Raw genomic sequence first — 24294 nt, 5'->3', positions numbered from 1 at the left:
AAAAAGATGCTTCAGGAGGCTTTAGCCATTTCTACAAGAGTCATTTCACACATCACTCTGGGATTTTGTAGCATAATACTTAATTCTTGGATATATTATCTCATATCTATTTAAAGACAATGTTTATCTGCTTTAATTTCTAGATGCTATTGTATATACTACTAAGATAAATTTCTATGACTATATACATTCAATTTTATGGGGTTTTAAAAGTTATTTTGCTTCTGGTTTATGTTGTGGTAGCACCATAAGCCTAACCAAAAACAGAACTTGACTTCAATACATAGTAACAGGCAAAATGATGATTTCAAAGACTGTAGATAGCTGTTTCAATGGATTTAACAACCACAACATGGATATTTCATCCAAATCAGGACTTAGGAAAACTTATTTGTTGACAGCAATTGATATACCTTTCAGTTTGTGCATCTAGGATCTTTGTTCCATACAAACAATATACTCAGATAAATTTGTGCACTCAACTTCAATATTCTGATTGCTAAGCTCATGCTTAAACTCCTGAAGTCACTGTTTCCTAAAGCCCACTTTTGCTTTGTATGAGGAGCTAACAGTTGCTATAGCATAGTCACAGATCACTTGAATTTGGGAAGTATAATGAGCATGTGTCATGTGGAAAGAAAGTATTAAAGAAATTAGAAATGGTCTCTGGAAATGTTTTCTTTTCATAATTTTCTTCACTTGTCAGAAACAGAGACATTCCTTCTGTGAGTGAACCTGGGGAAATTGCCAGTAATGCCCTAGCAGCACATAACCAGATGTGGATAAATGAAATCCCCAACTGCTGCAACTCTCAATTAGCTAAACCAGAAGCAGCATGAGGATTCTTGAAATGTATAAAGCTTTGGTATAGATGACTAAGGACAGTGTATTAGTATACCTAGGGTTTTGAAAAAGAGAGTATGTTGTATTAGAAATCAAATTTTTGTTTGTTTTTCAGCTTAGGCTGTAAAACTCTTTGAGTATTTAAGGGAATTTATTTTTTCATGCATTTGTGGTTTATTGTGGTTTTTTATCCACTTTTGACAAATGTTTAAAAATTAGTTAAGCATCTTTTCTTCATTTGAGGAAACTTGTCCTTTTAACAGCTGTTTATTTAGGCAATTTGCCTTTGTTGCCAGTTTCCAATATCATTTAAGATGGGTTGTTTTAAATCTCTAAATTAATAACTTCTGGGTTTTCTGCTACATATTTGTGCCTCTGTAGCTGTTTCTTCCTCTGTGGCATATTAGCACAATTCTTCTTGCTACATGTATTACACTGTTAAGCACAACTAGAGCTACTGACTAGTCTGTTGCTTGAAGGAAGATGACAAGACATGAGTTGTGAATGGAGTGGTGAAAATCAATCTGTTTTCTTTTTTTCCCTGCTTGCCTGTGCATATCCTTGTTCATTGCTTAAATTCCTGTGTTTCTTCTAGGCAAACAAGTGTCATATAGCATTATCAAATACAGGAGAAGCCTGAAGGCTAGTTTTCCTCAACTTATACTAGAGGAAGTGGAGACTCTCAAAGTCTCAGAAGTTAAACAAGAAGTCCTCCAGAGCCTGAGAAAAAACACTGTAATGAAGGAAATGATAATTACGGAGCTTACAGTGCCCTCATTGCTCTTGTATTCTGCTGGTATTTTCAAACTGATGGGCTTTTTATAAGTAGCTTTAACAACTCCTGTTGAAAACAAATCACTCAAGCTAACCATGAGCATTTGGCCTTGTTAAACCTAGTGCCACTGGACTCAGCCCAGCGGTCCAGCCTGTTCAGATCCCTTTGCAGAGCCTCCCTACCCTCCAGCACATCCACACTTCCACCCAGCTTAGCATCGTCTGCAGACTTGCTAAGGGTGCACTCGATGCCTTCATCCAGGTCATTGATAAAGACATTGAAGAGGGCTGGACCCAGCACTGAGCCCTGGGGAACCCCACTTGTCACTGGCCTCCAGCTGGAGTTCACACCATTTCCCACCACTCTCTGGGCCTGGCCATCCAACCAGTTTTCCACCCAGGAGAGTGTGCGCCTGTCCAGGCCAGAGGCTGACAGTTTCCGAAGCAGAATGCTGTGAGAAACTGTGTCAAAGGCTTTACTGAAGGCTTTGCTGTGGTCCAGGAAGACCACAGCCACAGCCTTTCCCTCATCCAGCAGCCGAGTCACTTTGTCATAGAAGGCGATCAGGTTAGTTTGGCAAGACCTGCCTTTTGTGAACCCATGTTGACTGGGCCTTATCACCTGGTTCTCTCACATGTGCTTCATGATAGCACTCAAGATCACCTGCTCCATGACTTTCCCTGGCACTGAGGTCAGACTGACAGGCCTGTAGTTTTCTGGATCCTCCCTGCGACCCTTCTTGTAGATGGGCACAACATCAGCCAGCCTCCAGTCCAGTGGAACTTCCCCAGTCAGCCAGCACTGTTGGAAGATGAGGGAAAGGGGTTTGGCCAGCACATCCACCAGCTCCTTCAATATCCTTGGCTGAATCCCATCCGGCCCCATAGACTTGTGGGTGTCTAGTTGGGCTAGCAAGGTTCTGACCACCTCCTCTTGGATCATGGGAGCCTCATTTTGCTCCTCTAGCTCCTGGGTTTGTACACAGATGGAACAACTTTCTTTACAAATAAAGACTGAGGCAAAGAAGGTATTAAGTACCTCAGCCTTTTCCTCATCCCCTGTCACTGTTGTTCCCTCTGCATCCAATAGGGACTGTATGGTCTCCCTAGTCCTCCTTTTATTATTTATATATTTATAGAAAGATTTTTTTGTTATCTTTCACAGACTTTGCCAATCTGATTTCTAGTTGATCCTTAGCCCTTCTGATTTTTTCTCTACACAATCTCACTTCCCTCCTGTAGTCCACCCAAGAGTCCTGTCCCCTCTTCAAGAGCCCATAAACATTTCTCTTCTTCTTGATGTCACTCAAGATCTCTCTGTTCAAACAAGCTGTTTTTTTCCCCTGCCAGCTTTTTTTCCGGAACATGGGGATGGCTTTCTCCTGAGCTGCTAGGATTTCCTTTTTGAAGAGCTCCCAACCGCTCATGGGCTCCCTTGCCCTTAAGTACTGTCTCCCATGAGACTTTGCCAACCAGCCTTCTGAAGAGTTCGAAGTCTGCCCTCTGGAAATTTAATGTTTTGTTTCCCAGTTTTGCAGAAAAAAAATGCTGTATATGGGAGCAAATGTTTTAGCTGAAAGATTCAAGGAGGTATCAAAACCTTCCTTCTACTCCAAGATAGCAAATAGAAATAAGTTAAATTTAGGTAGAGGCAAAGTAGGCAAGGACATTTGTTCCTTGTTCCTTTTTTTTTTTCATTAAGACAGCTTAGGACCTACAAACTACTGATTGCTACTTTGTGAGTTTTGACAAAATAGTCAAAGACCTTGAGATGTAAAACAAATCAATTCTTTACAGTAGTTAGACATATTGGTATAAAAAAAAAAAAAAAGAGTATCAAATTGCTGATTATCTCCACTTCTGGTCTTCTGTCTATAGTGTCTCCCCACAAACATTTCCTTAGGAAAATGTTACTGAGAAGGTGGAAAACTGACTTGAGAATGAAAATGTATGACCATCTTTTAGGATGTGGTGAAGAAACAGTATGGAGAGCTCCAACCAAAGCCTTGGTTTCTGTGACTAGAGTGAGGATGATAGGCTTTTGAAAGGTCACAGGATCAGGACAAACCTTAGTTGAAATGTGGTCTGGAAAGCCATTTGGTTGTGCAATTGCTGAAAAGAGTGTCTTTGAATAACACATGCCATAAAGTTACTGTCAGTAGTTAGTTAGATCTTTCTGTTTGCCTCTGGGGAGTGGGTCAAAGTTTGCATAAGGAAACTGGCAGACCTAACTTAAAAAAACTTCAGTCTTTTTCTAATGAGAAAAAAAAAGAAAACAAAATACAATAATATTCCAGCTTGTACCTTGAAGAACAAGATCTGGAAGATGTAGATGTTATTTCTGGCTTTTTCAGAGACTTGATTAACGTAAATCATAATTATTTTTATTCATTCTTATTCTAGAAGTATTTAAGAGCCAGTTTAAACTGAGCCTCCACAGTGCTATGCACTATGCAAAGCACTTAACAGTAGGTGTTCCTCCCTTCAAAATTCACTACATAGAATAATATCCACTGCAAGGGAGATGGGAGTTGATATTCAGAGGGAACCACGGGGTGGCAATTAGCAGGATTTTAGTATCTTTTGCATTCCTCTTTAGTGATTTATTCAGAGGCAACAAACACAGGAAAAAAAAAGAAAAACAGAATAACAGGGCATTAAGAAGGTGTGAAATGGATAAGGTATGAAGAGGCTGTGAGGAAAGGAAAAGACTGGAACAATCAGTGAGATAGAGCAAGATAGAAAAAGTCAATCAGAACTACAAACTGATTGAATGTCCATATGGCCCTACCTGGCCTGATTCTGTGCCTATGGCTAGGCATTTTTCCCTTCTGCTGTGTGATATTGAGGAATTGCAGCAACTGCAAATGGTTATGCCTTTCTGAAAGATCTAGATGGGAGAAACTTTTTCATTCTCTTCCCTTGGGATTTTTGCTCTTCTCATTTGGAGTCCTTTCCAATTGACATAAATACTTCATCTCCCAAAATACAGTGCTAACCTAGGGCTTCACCATGAAATTGCTAATCAAACACCAATCTAAACAGAGAAATATCTATTAGCAAGACAACAAATAAAGGTAAACAGCAAGAATCTTGAAAATCTCACAATTTTGGAACAATCTTTTTCAAAAATAACTGATGCTTTCAAATGTGTCACGTTAGGAGTGATATTCTAAAGCTGTGAACAACAGGGCTTTTTTAAGTCTGTTATTTTTGTTAGAATAATTTCTTTTCTAAGGTGCTTCTAGGTGTAAAACACTATATAACACACTGTCTACATGTATCCATGTGCCTTGTACGCAAAATGCATATGAAACAACAAGAGATGATAAAGGTATACATGACTTGCCTCCGTTATGCATTTATTCCTTAGGCCTTGCAACTTGTGAAATACCAATCAAAGTGGTATCAGATGGACATATGATTGTTAATATTATCTCTACAGCCCTGCCTTTTATTACTGCTGCTGTCATTCTATAGCTGGGGTTACTAGGGCACTGTCTAGCAAAATTGCATTTGTAAAACTGAAGTGGTTGCTATCATGGGGTATAGAGGGTATATGTCTAGCAACCATTATGAACAAAAATTCTTGAAGAGTTCCTGGCTATCTCCCATAAAATGCCGTCTACTAAAGACAGTCCATGGTTACAACAGCAGAGGAATTGGAAATACAGCTTTTACACACCCAAAGTCAGTAAACATTTTGGCAAAGTTTCTTTAATATTACTAAGGAGTAACGTGGCACAGATTTGTATCAGCTGCTATTTATGCATCACCTGTAGTGGCTTGTCCAACTAGTTATCACGTACTTTATCATAAATTATTACACTATGATTTTTATTTCTTGTTTACTTTGGATGTTCTACTTGCCATATGAACTCACATATTCCACATATGGATGGCATTAAAAAAGACTTGTTTTTTTAATGGGGGACAATTATTATTACAAAAAAAAAAAAAAAAGCTTTTCATATTATTTTACAAAGAGGGAGGGAGGGATTATTCAATGTGCAGACATCCAGATTGCAAGAGATTGTGTCATTCTGCTAGCTATAGTCTCTTTTGTTAGATATAAAAGAGAGCTTGTCTGTTGCAGACAGTAGAAATTTGGCTGCTGTTTTGTATACTTGTTTAAATATTGCAGGTAAGAGAATAATCCACTGTATTATCTGTTACAGATAAATTCTATGTTACAGATAAATTCTAACCTTTATTAAGTTATTCAGGTGGAGAGGGATGTTCTTTTCTTGCATATAAAGACAAATATTTGTATTGTATTATTGTTTGCTATTCATAGGTTGGTTGTTAAAGACATCTTGGAATGTTAAGATACTTATTCCCCTGTTAACTGTGATAAATTGTGGACTGAAAATATATGAAAACTGAGCATTTTAATTACTTGACCAATGAAGAATAAGCAAAATGTCACACATGGTTGCTGAATCTGCAGTGAGCTTCCCACAGCTGGAAAACTGCAGCAGCAATTTTCACAGCCAGCTGAGGTTTGATTCACTTGTTTCACCTGGGAAGTACAGAGAAACTCCTTGTTTTTTCATGAACTCACAGCAGTGAAATGTTTGTGGTATTAAAATACAGAAGTACTGTATTTTGGAACTGTTTATCCTTGCAAAAATACATCTTTTTTCTCACCGAGAAATTTGGCAAAATTTAAGATAGACTCTAAAATGGTTCAAGAACAGAGTTGAAGAGAAATGAAAGATTTTCTCCTTTTCAAATATGATAACCTTTCTCTGTCATTATCTGTGTGGACTTGTTAATGAATATAGATTCTTACATATATATATAGCATGCACTCAGTACTGTTCAATTATTTCTGGTAGTTTGGGAGGCAACACAAGGCAATGTCTTGCTTATAATAATTATTTTACCTTCTGCTTTGCCAGCAAGAAACAGATTGGTTTAATCACAAAGACTGGGTCAGACACTCATTTAAAATTATCACAGATATGTGATATGGGTTAAAATAGAAAGTTGCAACTGTAGTTTGATATATGTCATAACCAGTCATAAGCTACATCTACTGCTTGGGTGCAGAGTAGCCTTCAGAAACTCCAGTTAGAGAATAACAAAATTTTTTCTGTCACTTACGGATCGTGTGTGATAAAACTTAAAGAGATCCAGTCTATTGGGTTTGCATATATCTGATCCTTCATACATATCAAAGTCCAGAGCTTGAGGTCCATCAGCCTTCAACTCAGTCTTTGAGTCCAAAAGGTGGGCCAGAAGCCATTTAGTCTACTGTGTGTGTCTAAATAGCTCCAGTTTTTCTCAGATTTAAGGCAGAGTGCTAAAACATGTTTGATCTTGACCAGTCTGGTGTTCCAGAGAAAATCCCATTTGGCTTCTGTTGCCACAGCTGAAGGTTATCCTATAATCTTATTTCATGATCCTAATCTAGGCACTATCTTGCTGTCAAAAGTTCTGATTTCTGTAACTAAGCAAGTTTAGTCTTAGGTGAATTGGGAACTTACATGACTGTCATTTTCCCTCTCTGTCTCCCAGGATGGAAGTAATATTCCAGGGATTCACTCACAAATAGTTCATTTTTCTCTTCTGGGGTAGTTAAATTAATGCCTGGCTAATTTTTTAGAAAAGAATAAGCAGACTTAATACTTGCAGTAGTGCTAAAGAGGCCCATTATACAATTCACTTGAGGTAAGAGGGAATCCAGGGTTAGTGACATTTTTAAACGTATGAAATTTAGAACAGTAAATAGGTCCCTGAGGTGCTTTAGTGTTTTAGGCTAGATGTGGTTTGCATACAACTTTTTCTCATGTAATTATAATACTTCAAATCCATCATAACAAATTTTCCAAAACACTTTAGAATTGGAAAAATAAGCATAAACTCTACCACCTTTTGCATGCACTCTCTTAATTCTTATGAGCTCTTTTTTAAAATGTTCCTTTGTGGTGCTCCTACTTTGAGAACAATTCCATAAAGTCTGCAACCTATTTCTGCCAGGCTAGAATATTTTTCTACAGGTAAACAAAGTCTGAAAAAAACACAGTCTGCTTAAAAACAGTTGATGCAAGGCAACCAAGTCAGAATATTATCTTTATGAAGGTTTTATTCTGTGTCTTTGTAAATATCAAGACATAACGGAAGAGTAAGCGAATTCTGCAACCACTTTGCAGTTTTTCTCACAATTTGCAACTTGCCTTTCAAAACAAGGTTTTTTGCAGGTCACAGTTAATGCTTTTTATATTCATTAAAATGATTTTTCAGATGCTTATCAAACTTATCAAACTTATCAATGCCATTGCAATCTCCTTGGGAAAGAGTAAAAACTCTCTTTGCCTCAGGCATCTTTCAATGTTAGTCACACACATGTTAGGACACAATGGTGACTGAAAGAGTTTGGAGTGCTGCTGCTTGTCTAAGAAGATTGTCTTATGTCACATGGAGTTTCCTACTACTACTGAGAACCCTATCACCCAGTCAAAAGAAACTCTGAAAGTTAAAATTCATCTTTATCTTTGACCATTTGTCTGATAAAAAAAAGCTGATATGCATAAAAACATCATTTCAGGTAGACCTGGGATTGGAGAAGAGAGTGAAATTTACATGCTTGAGGCACCTATGTTAGGAAAGCCTTCTCTATACATTCTCCTTTAGGGACCAGATAATGTGCAGATACAACCTGGCCTGCAGCTCTGCCCTCACTAGTAAGTTTTGTTGGAACGTCTTTAACTTGTATATAAGTTCTTAGGCAGGGCTACACAGAATGTATATAGTACACAACAAATATTTCCTAATACACCATGTTGATATCTAGGACTAAAGTTCTAACAATAAAAGTGTGACTATGCTCTCCGCCAGCTCAGCAGATACTTGACAAGCCACTGCTGAGTCACCAGTCAATTGCAGATGCATCACCTACACTTTGGTAGGTTTTTATGAGAAAAGTTCATCTGCACCTCCACAAAAGAACACAGAGGGACAATATCTGGGGTAGGGAGGCCCAGACAAACCCTGACCCAGCTTTCCAAATCCATCACAGGAGCTATCAGCCCATCAAAAGCTCATCTCCACACACTCGGAGGAGTACAGAGGCACAAAGGCAGACAGGAACCCAAATCGAGGATTCAGAGGAAGGGATGTCCTGTTCAGGTACTCCCAGGGCTGTCCCAGAAAATCTTCAGTCGACTTGTGAAACACATCAAAGTGAGTCAATGCTGGCAAAGTTTTGACTGAGTAGGGTTCGCTGCCTAGGACTATAGGACACATTACACGATGCAGGGGAATGGCATTTCAGAATTTCACAGGACTTTTTATGGGATCTTTAGAGGAAGGATCTATGTGATTTAGGGAGGAACAAGTGCGGGAAAACATAGGCTTAAGGAGATAGAGAGAGGTGTTCATTTGTAAACATTTTGCTGTTTGATTGTTTATCTATCCACGCTCCAAGCCTAATCAATACAGTCTGTCTTTTCTTTTAAATTTCTTTCTAACTCTTTCCCACTGGAGAACCATTGGAGGATCCAGCTGTTGTGGGAGATCCATGGGAGTCCTGGATAACTGCTGGAGATGCCATGGGGTCTGGGGATCTCTAGGGGTGAGACCCACTTGTGCATGTGTGTGTCTAAGGACAAGAGCACAGAGGGGTTAGCTGTTGGGGAACAAACTCAGGAACGAGGGTTGTATGTGTGTAAGTGGAAAGGTCAGTGCCATCTGAACAGGCTGGACCGCTGGGCAGAGTCCAGTGGCATGAGGTTCAACAAGGCAAAATGCCAGGTCCTGCACTTGGGGCACAACAACCCTATGCAGTGCTACAGACTAGGAGAAGTCTGTCTAGAAAGCTGCCTGGAGGAGAGGGACCTGGGGGTGTTGGTTGACAGCCGACTGAACATGAGCCAGCAGTGTGCCCAGGTGGCCAAGAAGGGCAATGGCATCTTGGCTTGTATCAGAAATGGCGTGACCAGCAGGTCCAGGAAGGTTATTCTCCCTCTGTACTCGGCACTGGTGAGACCGCTCCTCGAATCCTGTGTTCAGTTCTGGGCCTCTCACCACAAGAAGGATGTTGAGGCTCTGGAGCGAGTCCAGAGAAGAGCAACAAAGCTGGTGAAAGGGCTGGAGAACAGGCCTTCTGAGGAGCCGCTGAGAGAGCTGGGGTTGTTTAGCCTTGAGAAGAGGAGGCTGAGGGGAGACCTGATTGTTCTCTACAACTACCTGAAAGGAGGTTGTAGAGAGGAGGGTGCTGGCCTCTTCTCCCAAGTGACAGGGCACAGGACAAGAGGGAATGGCCTCAAGCTCTGCCAGGGGAGGTTTAGGCTGGACATTAGGAAAAAAATTTTCACAGAAAGGGTCACTGGGAACTGGAACAGGCTACTCAGGGAGGTGGTTGATTCACCTTCCCTGGAGGTGTTTAAGGGATGGGTGGACGAGGTGCTAAGGGGCATGGTTTAGTGTTTGATAGGAATGGTTGGACTTGATGATCTGGTGAGTCTCTTCCAACCTGGTTATTCTATGATTCTATGATCTGCTGGAGCAGGGCTATAGCCTCAGGGGCTCTTATGACCAGGTGCCAGCAACTGGGGGGTCCAGGGGCAGCTACTTGGCAGGCTGAGTGTCTGAGCCTAGATGCTGGAGGGATACACATTGTGCTTGTACATTTGTGTGTGTATACACAGACCTCTGTCTTAATTGGCCAGAGAGGAGTATCCACCATGTATAAATGTGTATATGTATGCATGTGTTGTATATGTATACAGATGGTGTATATACATGGTGTATACACTTCCTCTATGTGTATCTGTCTATGGAGAATTCATTTTCAGCCTACTGGTGGAGCCTAGGAGTATTGCAGCAGCCTTGCCTCTCTCTATCTGCCCTGTCCAGGCTAATACTTTTTCCTCTAGCATCACTCCACTGATCCTGGGGATGGGCTGATCTTTTATTTCAACTACTAGCTCTCTTCTAAGTCCTATAAAGTGTTACACCTTTTCATGTTTTCAATAACTCTTTGAGTCATTCTTAGCAATTTAAAAAAAATAATTTCTGCGTTTGTATTCACTTACATTGTGTTGCATGGATTTGATTCATGTGCACTTGCATAGCTCAGCAATGGTTTTGTTCATTAGAGCTGAGCCAAGGTCATAGAAATGTGCTTCACAAAGCACAAATTTGTATACACCTGAACCTTTGAATTGCATATCCAGTTTTGTCTATGACAATTTTACTATTTATTCTTCTAGGTTTTACTCCATACTGTTTTAGGCAAAGATGTATTTATGTACCTTTTGCAACTCTAATAGTTTATTCTTCTGAAAGATTACCTATACCTGCTTATTCAACCTTCAGCTTCTATTATGTCTCTAATATGATCGTTCTTTACATACTAGAGGTAATGCAGAGGTAAAATATTTTCAGTATAGATACTGTAAATAAACTTCACTTTTTATGTGACAATTAGGGCTGCAGAAGTGTTGAAATATATGTTGGAAGATGCATATATTTGTTATTAAAAAAACAGAGAGAATAAAGGCAGATGTAAAACTGCATGCAAACAAAACCAGAAAAAAAACCAAAAACCCCACAACACTTTTTCTGCAGAGAGGAAACTGTAAAAGCAGCCCACACAGTTTGAACATTAATGATTAGATAGTACTTGCAAGCTTATTTGTTTTGAAAAATTTGGCCTTCCTACACAGTACCCTTCAGGATGCAATGTAAATTGAACTGCGGGGCACTCTATGGCAAATATACAGTCATTATCTGTTAGCTGATTCTGTCTTGTGTCTCATAACTTTTCAGCGGTAGATGTGAAGCTCCTCTCATAAAAGCTATTACTTTGTCTCCATGATACCTGTTGATATGAGATGATGAAATAAAGATGATTACTCATCCCAGCAGGCACCTGCTTTGACCTTGTTGTGTGTAGTTTATCACAAACATTGCTGTGTGGTATTTCAAGTTGAAAATTAGGCAGATGCAAGAACATAACATATGCTACTGGGCCATTTTGTGTTTACTAGCAGTACACATGAGAAGTTTATAATGCCACGAAAGCAACATTATACAGATGATACAGCATATTTTAAAAAAGCCCACTGCCAAAGGTATACATGAAAATAGAACATAACTGCTTAGTTTCTCACTTTCAGAATGAAAATTTTGCAGATAACATAATGAAAAATTCCATGGAAGAGAAAACAGGCAAAGATTAAAAGTAACTTTTTTAAGTAAATCAGGAAAGTCATGTTCCCCTTGTCAATGTTAATGAACACTTACAATTTATATTATTTTCCAAAGATTTCCAAAGGGGCAATAATTTGTGGTGAACAACATTATCATCTTCAAAAATTCCTTCAATTTTTGTATGTACAAGGCACAAATAACTATAAAGGTACATATAAAGTATAACTATGATTTTATATATTAAAAGAAAAAATGTTATCTCCAAACTTTTGCAGGAATGTATGTCCTGAGTAAATTGCCCATCAATCAAAATCAAATCACAAAGCCTTCCTTTTTGCTATATTTTTCTAATGAGAGTTTTCTAAAGCAAAGTTAGCTTCCTCCCCCGATTTGTAACATCTGACGCTGTCTTTTAGAACAAATAAGTACAGCAAACAGGAGAAACAAAGGCAAAAGGACCAGCAAAATAAGACTCATAACTTCTATGCTTTATTTTGAAATGTAGCCATATTTTACAAGGCCACTTTACTCCTGAACTCTGAGCCCATGAAGAAAATTCTTGCTTTTGTTCTTTTTGACATACACTGAACTACTGCTTGTTTCTTTCAAGTATTATACTGCGCCCATAAATGTCTTTGCTTACTATGAGTTTGGGTCAGGCTCTAATTTTTCATTTGTGTAGCATTCAGGGAAAAAGGAGTTGTAGGCTGAACTGTTGCATCCACATTTTAATTACATAACAATACAAACTAGTCATATTTGAATTGAGGCAATTATTTCAAGAGTTGTTTTAGATGTTTCAGCTTAAAAAATGTTTTAATAATCATGCTTTACATTTTTATAAAAGTCACTGAATCCATTGAGGGAGGTGCTATCCTGTTAAATAGTAGAATTTTGGGGGATTCTGTTTTTCAACATAAGGAAATATCATAAATTTATAGTGGAACAGTATGCCTGAGGCATGAGATTTTTTTAAAAAAATGCCTGTTCTCAATCATCGGTCTGGAAATAATATGCAAATTAATTTGGGAAAGAGAGTTGAGATTACTTTCTCTAAAATATTTTTCAATGGTGATCTGTCCTTAGCAATTTCTAGTTTGGCTTTGTTTTGTTTTGTTTTTTACAACCAAGGTAAATACTTCCTATTCTAATATGTTAATTATTTTTCAATTAATCTGTAAAACTATTTTGTAGTTTAAGAAAAAAATAGTATAAAAAATTGGTCCCTAGGACAGGATTTGCTTAAAAGGCAAACAAGCAACTAATTCAAAAATAATAGAATTTCTTCCTGATAAAATAAACTATGACATATGGTTTATGTGCAAGAAGCGAGAATTTATATTTGAGGATTTTCCTGTTTTGCCAGAAGTGGTAACACAATGGAACTAAGCTAGTGTGAAAGAATTAGAGCAACCCTTATTGAAGACAAATGAAAATGATTTTTTTCTGCTAGCTTTAATAGTAGTTATGTCAGGGTCCAAAAGCCAGTTTTTAATGCCATTCTACTAGCAGGCTGGGAAGAAGGAGACAAATCCTAGAAGTATTTGGGTCTGACTCATAGATTTCATTTTATCGAAAACAAAACTGAGCACAAAGGTACCTTTCTAGATCCGATAGCTGCATTTCTTAAAAACAGACCATTGCTGTTGGAAGTCCTATCCATATGGTCACAGCACAAGAGGTGAAAAATTAATTGAGACATTTAGGTACTCATATGAATGTTACATGAACAGAGAAAATTGTTTTAATATAAGATTTTTCATCCTGACTTTATTTTGATTAATACATTCAGAAGTGGAAGAATATGCCAAAATAATATTATGTCTCTGAAATTCCCTTCAGAAATTATATTTTCAATCAGAAAAACATATGACTAATCACAAACCATGTTTACAGTCATTGAAAGGCATCCACAGAAAACAAAGTGCCCTGAAGAAAATTCACAAGTGTTTGTTAAGGCATGACAAAAATGAACTTTAGATTTGAAGTAACTTAAAAATGCTAAATGTTAGTTACTTCCCCGGTTCACAGAATAAAGTTGTTACTCTTTAAAAAATACCCTTGGCCTATAATTCTAAATAGTTCATATGAATTGCCTGAATAAAAACTCTGCACTTTTTTACAACTGCCACTTAAGCAATTTGGGCTATACAACTTATTGACTTTCAATGACGCTCTTCTTCCTGGATCAACCATGCACATGTAAAAATCTCATCCCAAATACTGAGATTGTGTTTAAATTTTACATGGAGGTCTATAAATACCTCATCATCAAGTTAACTTGAAAATTTTTGAAGCATGCATTAAGGTAGGGTAATTTGATCCAACCAAATGTCCTCTTGTCCAGGCTAAACCATTTGCCTGTCTACAGTCTCTCTGCATAGACACTGGAGAGAGATCATTTTCAAGAGACAATTCAGTCTGTGCTAAAATATGTTTCTGAAGCAGTAAGAATATCTCGTTCTTATTTGCTTCTGATATGCTCCACAAACAGTAGCACTTTGTCATGCTAAAGGCACTGTGTGCTCTGGGTCTGATAATGGTCGGATTCCAGTCAGAGTGCTAGCAGGGCATTGCATCAGATATTCTACCCTTCTGCCTGTTCCATTTTTCATTTGATTAAAGAGGCTTGATAAATACTTAAAACAATAAACTGGATAACTACCTCTTTTACCCCAATCCATGCTGTGAAAAAATGCCACTTTCTTAACAATCAACATTACTAGCAATTTATTTGGTTACTGCGACACGTATATTTAAAAGAAGACTCTTTGATAATCTTATGCTCATCATTTACTTACTTTAAATGCTGGTTTTGCCTGAAGAGTTTCTTTTCCAGACTTTTTCATAGTATTTATGTTCCAAATAATTTTCCTAAGTGGGCTTTCAAAGCATAAAGTTTATCAAAGGAAAGGAATATGCATACATCTGGGCTGAAAACCTAAACACTGCAAGTTGTAGAATAATGGTAGACCAGTAGGATGTGATGGGAACTAATACTCATGTCTTAGTAGATGTCATTATTATTGTGTGTTTATGATTGAACAATATTAATGGAACAACGCAACTCTACTGGTTGGGGGGGAATAAAGGAATAAAGAATAAAGAGAGAGGATAAAAATTAAATCTTCTATAATTGTTTGCATCAGCTCTTGCTTTCTTTGTTCACACCTTATACTTCCTTATTCCATGAACAATCATGTCAGCATTATTAAGTTTAAGGTAAGTCAGTGAAATAAAAGATGACAGACACAGTTATTAATGAAAATATAGAAAAGGTATTATGGAAGTCAAAATTTATTAACCACTATATGCAACTACAATAGAAATTTTCCATTCCAAGAAAAGTGCAGGGAGGAATAGTAATAATCTTGTGTATTATTCTCTGTTAGCAAAAGCTGACTTTCTAGTTACAACTGGAAGGTATATTGTGGAATGTTTTAAACAAAAGAAGTAATTGACAATAATTATTTTGTGTGTTCAGGAAGGAAGAGCACTCTGTGAACATTTTATTAATGTTGCCAGAACAATCATAAAGAAGAAATGGTTTGCCCCCAAGCCTAGCTCACATAATAATAACGAAGAAGAGTAGTTAGGAATACTGAGAACCACATCTTACTCTTTTCTTGAGGAGGTATTTTAGTTCTTATATGGGGGAAATAAAAATATAAAAATATAAAAATTTAAAAATTTAAAAATAAATAAGAAGATTATAACTGAGAAAAAATATTGTATTGAAGTCAAGAACCACATGCCTATTTACAACATTTTATGATCCACCTCAGTATTTTTATTGTTGAAAAAACAAAGCTGCCTTAGGGAGCAGAGTACTGAAGGAAGATTTTCTCTTTTCAAGGAGGTAATATACAACCGATTTAGCTTACTCCCCCTTTTCACCTTTACTTTCTACAGAAGTGCTAAGAATTCTTTACCTGGAAATATCATGTCACATTTGACAAAAACCAGAAAACACTTTCAGAAGCATTAACCTTTATTTTGGAGACCGCTTTTATGTGCATTCACGTATGTTCTGGGTTCCCAGATGGTCCAACCCAAATACTTTAAACATTAACGTTATCGTGGGGAAAACAGAGCTGGAATGGATCCTGAGGAAAGCTAGACGGTTTTAATTCAGAGAAGTGTCCCAACATTTAAGTGCTGTTCTTTGACCTACACATCAAGGCCCTGCTTTTACAATGTGCACAAGCATATTTTTAAATCAGCCTTTATTCAAAAGGCACTTCACAGTGGCTGTACTGTTGTAATGGCTTGTTCTCATGTCACATTTGAGCCCCAATCCTTGACTGTCCAAAATAGCTATAAGCCTGCATATGCATTAGTATGCATGAAATGCCTTTCTTTCTCAGGAAACTTGAACTTGAGGTAAGAGAAAAGAAGTAAAACTAACTTTTATTTCTGCCCTTTTAGGACGTGTGTAGAGTATATCCCTGAGTAAGCCAGAGCTGGATAAAATTGGCTCAGCCCTATTTCTTTCTGTCAGTACCCCAGCAGGCTTGGCACCCTTCTGTACCTCCTTATTGGATGCTTGTGTGCTGTCAAAGTTATGCTGCAAAACAAAACAGTCTGTGTAACATCCTCTGATATTTTTAGAAATGCTTATGCCACCATATCCACAATCTGATGAGGAGCTATTTTGAATCATGTGTCTCTTTCCCTTGATGGCCTGTAAAATGAGTCTCTGGGGTAATATTTCTTAAAATATCCTGTTTCTGCTTTAGCCTAATAGTGCTTTATTTTTAAGTCCATTGAAGGAGCATCATCCAGTTGAACTTGTGAGCTCTTTTACATCTAGAAGCTTTTTTGAAAACCTTAATGTTATAGCTCTCCCTCGCTGGCCAGGCTCTTAAGGAAAAGACTTCAGTCCTATTTGAGGGCTCAAAGTAGGTAAAGTGCACATGAAACATAAAAGGCATCATAGTAAAGTGGCAAGAAATCTTGTGACTGTCTCTATGTAATATTTTTTTTACAGGGGTGGGTAAATGGCTGCTCACGGTACGCGTAGACATACTCATCACTGGGTAAAACACTGGCTGAATATCTGGGCCCAAAGAGTTGTGGTGAATGGAGTTAAATCCTGTTGCCAGCTGGTTGCAAGTGGTACTCCCCAGGGCTCAGTGTTGGGGCCAGTCCTGTTTAATGCCTTCATCACTGATCTGAACTAGGGATTTGAGTGCACCCTCAGTGAGTTTGCAGATGGCATCAAGCTAGGCTGGTATGTGGATCTGGTTCTATAGAGGGAACTAGAGAGGCTGGATCAATGAGCTGATGCCAATGTCTGGGGTTCAACAGTGCTAAGTGTCAGGTGCTGCATTTCGATCACAGCAACTCCTTGCAATGCTACAGGTTAGGGGAAAAGTGGCTGGAAAACTGCCCTGCAGAAAAAGACATGGGAATATTGGTAGATAGCTGGTTGAATATAAACCAGCAGTGCGATCAGGTGGACAAGAAGGCCAATAGCATCCTGGCTTGTGTCAGAAATATTGTGGACAGCAGGGCTAGGGAAGTGATCAGGTCTCTGCACTAGGCACTGATGAGGCCACACCTCAAACACTGTGTTTGGTTTTGAGCCCCTCACTACAAGAAAGGTGTTGAGGTGCTGGAGTGTGTGCAAAGCAGGGCAACAAAACTGGTGAAGGGTCTAGAGGACAAATTTTATGAGGAGCAGTTTGAGGAGACTGGAGCTCTTTAGCCTAGAGAAAAGGATGCTAAGGGGAGACCTTATTGCTCTCTACAACCACCTGAAAGCCAGCTGTAGTAAAGTGGATGTTGGTCCCTTCTCCTAAGTGATAGGACAAGAGGAAATGGCCTCAAGATGCACTAGAGGAGGTTTAGACTAGATATTAGGAAATATTGCTTCACTGAAAGGGTTGCCAAGAATTGGAATAGGCTGCCTAAGGGAAGTGGTTGAGTTACCACTCCTGGAATTACGTAAAAGACATAATATTGATGCTTAGGGACATGGCTTAATGGTGGAATTGGTGGTATTTGGTTTATGGAAGGACATGATGATCTTAAAGGTCTCTTTTAACTTAAACAATTCTGTGGTTCTGTGAATCCTTAAATCCAGAATCCAGGTTCACACACTGGCATATTGCTAGCTCAAGATGCAGGACATAGACACTCCTTTGTGAAGAGGAAAGGAGAGGGAGTGATAGTGTTTCATTCAAGAGGGTTATCCCATACTGTATATATGCATCTGAGAAAGTGATAAAGAAATCTCCAAGGGTTTTTCCATGTGTTTGGCCTCTCCATACCAAGAAATTGGATATTGGACCTAATGGTTAAGGAAGTAAGCTCTTATTGTATGAATCTGATCCTTTATCAGCACTATGAGAGAGGAAAAACAGCTCTTTAAAGAACCTAGAGATCTGTTCTAGAATCCTAAGAATAGAAAAGAAAAATGGAAAAAATCCCCTATAAAATAAAGCAAATCCTCAAAGATTAGTGTACTTTCCTTCTTTTTGCATTGTAGCCAGCTGTAGTTCTTTTTCATAAACCACAATAACTTTCCCCTTAGTGAACTCTGACAACTGTAGTTGGAGAAGCATATCTGTCTTTTTCTATCACGTGTTCAAATACCTGGGAATTATAACCTTTAATTCCTTGGAGCACTGCCTCTTGTTGATCCAGGCTTGTGCCTTTCAAAGTGTTCCTAAGTCTTGGTACTGCCTTGCAGGTGTGAGAGACATGACAACTTGGATTCATACCAATTATTTCACACCTTTCTGATTTTACTGAAGCTTGTGTATTACCATGTGATGAAGAGTGACAGCCATGTCATTTTTCAGTACCTGTAGCCATTTCTCAGAACACTGTAAATCCTTTAGATAGATCTCAGTGTGAACTGTTAGCATAGGAATAGATCCAACAAATAAAGTTACAACTCAAAACTATAAAATGAAGCACGTACTTAGACTAAGCTCTATAACAACACTCAGCTGACTACTGCTGCATTGTGATGCTTCAGAAGTAAGAGTCAAAGAAATGCTCTAAAATAAAATCAACATCCAAACACATTATATTTACTAATATAACAAATATCTACTTTCCAGAAAAAAGAACTATAGCTTATTCCACAGAACTGAGAAGAATCACTTGTGTAACTTTAAGTAGAGAATTAAGTAATAACAGTTAATCACAGACCTTTACAAAACTACTGAAGGAGGTCATCTGTACAGTTACATATTTTTGAAATTCTGTGTGAGAAGTAAGCACAAAGGACTATTTTGGAATATAATAATTTGACAATATTCCAAACAAAGCTCAATACTTACAACTCCATGACAATGAGATAACAAGGACATCACACTATACTCTGAGGTCTTCTCCTGATCCATCTCAACAGCAGAAGGGCAAATGGAATGGGACATGAGAGTCTGTGAATTGATCCCTCCTTCAAGCGTGCTTGCTCAGATTTCAAGGATCTGCTATCAATAACTGTTCACTATACATTTCACAGAAGAGCTTTCTGAAATGGTTTTTAAAGAATAAAGCAGTGAAATTAATTTTCAGAGGAATAAGCTGATACAGTGAGATAGACAAAACATTTTTGTTTAGATAGAGAAAGGTTGAGATGGCATGGGAAAGTATTTACTTCCCAGAAACAAATGACAAAATGAAAATGGAAGAAAATGAGGTGTACCAAAATTTTATGAGCCACCCCAGAAGATGCCAGTGTAACAGACAAATAAGCAAAACCCATAGGGTTAATATCTGGTTTGAAAAACTGAACTCTGCAAGTCCGTCAAGGTAGAATTCTGATCTGAAAGTCGAGCCAGACAATAAACAGCATAACAGGATTTACCTCATGTTTGAACACAAGAAGTCCTGGTTATAGGTCCAGCCAAGCAAGAAAGCAAACCATACTCAAAATATTTGAAAACTTTTAGTGAAGGAAAGTGCAACCAATGAATCACCGGAATAATGTTTATGCTATTGTATTACACAAGATTGCACAAAAATTAAAAGTTATTTTTTACATTTTATTAAGTCCATCCACTAAAGAATATTCCAAGACTCTAGAGGAAAAATAATAAAAACAAAAAAAACACCCTAAACACCTACCTTCCCCTACCAAATTTTAAAATATAAAAGCTTTCCATAAAATAAATATGTTAAAATAGGATCTTAGAACTGTAACCTGAGGTAAAGGGTTGAGCAGTGACAACATATCTCCATGAAAGACTACATAAAGTCCATGCAGAACTGAATCCATATTTCTGAAACTGGGAGAGTGAGATGCTCTCAGACAGAAGGAAAAAGATAGATAGATGGGAGAAAGAGGGGAGTAGAAAAAGAATGAAAAAAACCCTCACAATTTCGGCAATTATCTTGTGTTAACATTTGATAATCAGCTTAATTATCATTATTTTCCAGCACTGACGTTATTTAACAAAAAAGAAGTAAAAGAAAAATAGTTAAAGGAACACACATGCTTCAATTAACTTGAATCATGCACTACAACAATTATGTCTAACACACAGCATATTTCCTGTTAATAAGTATCCTTTTGTCAGTGAAAACTCTCAGTGTATAGAATTCACCTGCTGATACAAAAGATGAAAAAAGGAATGCAAGTATGCAAACCCCCACAATTTACAGAGATAAAAAATAGTGTTAAAAAATAAAATAAACAAAAATCCATTCAGTCTTCAAACACTCAGATTGAATAGAAAGCCTCAAGCCTACCTTTTTTTAAATCAAGCCACAGATTTTGTGTTCAATAATACTGATTTATGTGTCCTATTTGATCACTAACACAAACCCTTTCCCTCAAGTAGTTACATTGCAGGAGGGGCATACAGTTCTCTCTATATAAAGCAAGAAAATATTTACAAAACAATAATCAAATTGATATATATCACAGCCTCGAGATCACTTCCACTTCAGACAGGTTTGAAAAACTGGTGTACTAGGCTTCAAAGCCCTCATCTGATAAATCACATATAGGCTGCCAAGTAACTAGTAAACCATTCATATAACAAAGATGAATAATGACCTGTACAGAGTTTATAAAAATGTTCTTAGGAATGTTCTTAAATAAAAGTCATGGCAAACATAAATGAAGTGCATATAAAATAACTGTGGGAGTACACCGCTGAATGGTGGTCATAAATGATATGCTGACAGTGGTGAAAATGAACATGAAATACTAGAGAAAAAGCCTGACAAAAGAGTGCTTTTTCTGTTTGCCTGCTGCAGGTAACATAAACCTACTGTTGCTCCTTAGAACGACTTCAGCTCAATACTGTACCTGTAATGAAATGTTGTGCCTTGTCTCTATTTACATGTACAATGACAAGAAGAGCAAGTCCTTTTGATGGCAACATCTAGCTCTCTTAACAGAACAGAAAAATACAAGCAGAATATGTATTTTCTGTGAATCTGAAAGTTCAATTCTGCTTTCACTTATGTCAGTTTTAGTCTTGAAATTTGTGGTGCCTTGAGCAGAGTTGATTGATATAATGCTGCTGAAATAAAGAACAGGAAAAAAATTGTATCAGAAAAGAAAAATACATAAAGAAGGTAATAGAAGGAAGAATTCAAAAGAATTAACCAGTCGAGTACCCTAGACTGCAAAAAGAGATGGAAATTGAAAACAAGCATTACCTGTAGTACGGCAATGTTTGTATTGGTTTCCCATTTTTCTCCATTTATCATTCTGTGAATTTCTTATTAATTACTTATTGATTACATATTAATGCTTACCTGAATCACCAAAAAAGACCAGTGAACCTGCCAGCTGATACTTATAAAGTATATTGAAAATATATTGACTATCCCACTAGGCACATCTAAGACATGCTTTAAAAACATTTAAAAATCATATTAGAACAACATACTTCAAGAATAACTTGTCTTAGATAATGAAATGGGAGCTGATCAGAAAGAGTGACCTAGAAAAAAATTAAGTAGAAAAAACCCCCACAAAATATAAGAAGGCTAATTCATCGCTTGAAGCTCATAAGTCTTTGCAAGACTGAAATAATGAGTGGAAATTAGGCATATATTTTGTATCTGATGGAGTGGGAGAGTAAGGAGAAAAATACTGAAGATTAGAAGTTCCATATTGTTGCATTTATGTTCCCTAGATTCAATTCCATACAAGGCCCTGAACAGTTTACTAAATTGAAACTATGGAAAATATAGGCCCAAATGCCAAAACAAAAAAAAAGAAGTTGATCTATGTCAAACATGCAGCTAATACCCAATAGGTATTAGCTATGTCAGCAGCCAACTTTGTTCCTCCTGATTGGTAGGGTATAACTCACCATTTTACTTATTTTCCATCATAAAACATTCCTCACTAAGTTTCAAAAAGCTAGTTTTAATTGTAAAAGGCATCATGTGTTGTCTTATTTCTTTGAATACGCTGTTTCCTAACGTTTATCTTCTCAGTGACTATCTGCAGTCCTGTTCTCTGTACCAGCACAAATAGCAGACCATTTATCGGAAATCTATACCTTAGTCAGATTTTATGATACAGAAGTTCAAGAAAAAAAAGGATTTGGTATCATCATGTGTTGTTTCACTCCAAGCTTACTTTTTTTTTTTTGGTTGCATGTCTAGTTTTTCCCTTTATTTCTCTTCTGTGATGAATGATAATATTTTCTGAGCAACTAAACTATTTCACCCATCTATGGAGGTTATATCAGTTTTTGAATTTATCTTCCAATAGTCACACTGAAATATATCAGGATATTTTTTTGTGTCAGAAAAGATATTCAGTTTTCATTTCAATACCCACAAAGACATTGATTCTATTCTAGTTCAAGGCACTCATACCATGCCTATCACAGACACACTGTAAAATGGAAAGGAAACAATATTCCCTCCTGTTGGGTTATAGATGAAGCTATACTCACTTTTTTATTTTCTGTGAGTTACATGTAGTAGTAGATCTGATTTGACAATAAATTGACACAATAGAGTTGATTTCAACATAAGTAGGGGAAAAAACAAGCCACAGTTGAAATCTGCATTCAGCAGTGCCTGTATTAACCCTGTTTTTCAATAACATTTTCAAGTGACCCTGATTTTCCTTTCCCTCCACCTTGTGTACCAATAAGATCAGTTAAAAAAAAAGTTGCAGAAGACTGTCATGTCACAGGGTTCATATTATTCCAGCATAAGAAAACATTAAAGGTGGAAGAGGCCTGGTTGACTTCACCCTACCAGTATAAGCAAGGCCATATCAATTTCTTTACCTAGAAACAAGACCATTAAATTTCATCCTTTCCTGATATATCACTCATAAGACCCTTTGTCATGTTTTTTCATGTAAAATTCTAATTGTTGTAGAACAGATGCATAATGTATTTTGTAAGAAAATCTTTTCCATATATCTACCTAGTATGATGATAGGTACTGCCTTCTAACCCATTTACAGTTATGGAAAAAGATTTTACCTAGAGTGGAAAAATTCATACCCACTGCCTATCCAGTCATCTGTCTCACTGCACATCTCTCCATCTCACCCCACACTTATTTCTCTTTCATATACAAAAAATTACACAATTATTCTCTTACCCACAGGTGCCTACATTCCATTGGATCAGTTTACAAGCTTTTGCAGCTAAAATCCTAAAACTTTTTTGCAATCTTTCTTTCACTATTAACTTGTAAACTCTCAAAAAGGTGCTTTTAGAAATATCATTTGTCATATACTAGGATTTACTAGGGATGCTATGTGCTCATTATCTTATGTCTTCCTTTTAAATTGCTCTATGAATCAAAAAATATAGCATACATCTCTCCTCTTTCCCTTGAATTCACATCATCCTGACCATATGTAGGCACTGCAATTCTTCTACAAATGCTTTTCTATTGTATATGTAACATTACATAATTTTGCAGGAAAAGCTTCTGTCATTATTCAGAATGCAGAAGAAAGTTTGTCCCTTTGATGCATCACAGCTCACATCATATCATATCGCTTCCAGCCACACAAAGCCACATGTAGACAGAATCAGACATAACAAGACACAACACATCAAGTCTTTTTAGTCTTATACTCAAGGTGCAAAGACAAATGCTATCACAGAGGCTTTTAAGGCTGCTTTATAAAACTCATCACCAGAAAGCAGTGCATCTTGCAGCAGTACTGCACTTTAAGTGCTTCAGTACAGCACTAATATGTTGTTTGATAGCATAATGGTAGTGCAAACTTACTGATGTGGTGGAATGAAGTGTTGCAAAACACAAAAAGGCAACATAGTAAATAAATCTAGAGGCACATGTTTGCTGTTAGTAGCAGTATCAGCAAAATGCATTATTTTAATATTATTTTAATAAAAATATTTTACCAACAACTTACCTTCCTACTGATTTTCAGTACATATCATTTTCACAGCACTCCCTAAGCTAGACACATCCAAGGGCAGATCATCTTTTCCCTTTTTAAACACTTGTAAAAGAATATGGTTCTTTTTTGCCCAAAGTTTCAGACTCCTTCTGAAGGATATTTGGGTCTTAGTATCTGTCCCTCTCTTTACC

This window comes from Phaenicophaeus curvirostris, chromosome 4, assembly GCF_032191515.1.
Source record: "Phaenicophaeus curvirostris isolate KB17595 chromosome 4, BPBGC_Pcur_1.0, whole genome shotgun sequence".
Lineage (NCBI taxonomy): Eukaryota > Metazoa > Chordata > Aves > Cuculiformes > Cuculidae > Phaenicophaeus > Phaenicophaeus curvirostris.
Note: the sequence above shows the minus strand (reverse complement) of the source record.